The sequence below is a fragment of the Oryzias melastigma genome, linkage group LG9, assembly GCF_002922805.2.
Source record: "Oryzias melastigma strain HK-1 linkage group LG9, ASM292280v2, whole genome shotgun sequence".
Classification (NCBI taxonomy): domain Eukaryota; kingdom Metazoa; phylum Chordata; class Actinopteri; order Beloniformes; family Adrianichthyidae; genus Oryzias; species Oryzias melastigma.
Genome location: NC_050520.1, coordinates 598,384 through 599,349, shown reverse-complemented (window position 1 = coordinate 599,349; position 966 = coordinate 598,384). Strand labels below are relative to the sequence as shown.

The window sequence follows — 966 nt, the reverse complement described above, 5'->3', positions numbered from 1 at the left end:
TAGTCGTTCCTCTCTGATGAATTGCTGAAGATGATCCTAAATGTTCCAAATGTTTGTTCAGTCAAATCAAAGCCCTTAAATGAGGAACTCCTTCTACCAGCATCCCGGAGGAATAAACAACATCAGCTGTGATCCGTTTGCTCTCGCGTGATTGGCCGTTTGTCAGATGTGTCCGTAAACATCAGAACCATCACCAGCGGTGGGTCCAAATGCAGGATTTGTGTGTTCAGAGCTTCAGCCTCCATGAAGCTCCTCTCGTCGTCCTCAGACTGCAGCAGAACGTTCTATTGATTTTCATCTGAGATAAATTCTCTTAGAGTCGCAGCTCGCTGATCGACGGTCATCTGCTGCTCACAGATCTGACGCCACAGACTGACAGATTTCTGCTTTGCTGCTCCTTCATGTGACAGATGAAACGTCTTTCAGCCGAACATCTTCTGGATTCACCAGCAGCTCTCAGGTCACCTCAGACTGTCTACAGTCATTTCTGTTCTTCAGAGAGATTTAACTTCAGCGCTCCGTTCCAAAGAAACCTCAATCAATAAATGATCTGGGAATCTATCAGGATCAATGCTTCCTGTTTCCTGCTGGGATGTTTCAGGTTTTTCACGTTTTCTGTTTCATATTTTACAAGCTTTCAGCTTTTGGGAAACAAAAACATGAAGTTTCACTCCGATCATCTTCTGATCTGTTTCCAGTTTTTTTTCACTGTAATGATGCAGTTTTGAACCAAAATCCCCCAAAAATGTTGTTTTTAATGACACAGTTTCTGTAGAGCGGCAGGAGTTCATTAGATATTCACCTCTGAGTTGTGGGCGGGACCTTTAGCATAGAAAGCCTGCCCTCTTTTCCCATCATCCTTTTGTTTACACTCTCTCCCACTAGCTTACAGCCCCTCACAGCCTAACATTAGAGATTAGATCCAGATTAAAGCTCAGACCAGGAAAACATCTGTTAATCTGGATC

At 43.7% G+C, this 966-nt stretch overlaps 1 protein-coding gene across 1 annotated transcript in view; it reads right to left on the bottom strand.

Annotated features, from left to right (window-relative positions):
* The window catches only part of adamts3 (ADAM metallopeptidase with thrombospondin type 1 motif, 3), a 49,318-nt gene that overhangs the window by 37,539 nt on the left and 10,813 nt on the right, over nucleotides 1-966 (bottom strand). The gene's annotated exons all lie outside the window — the stretch shown is intronic.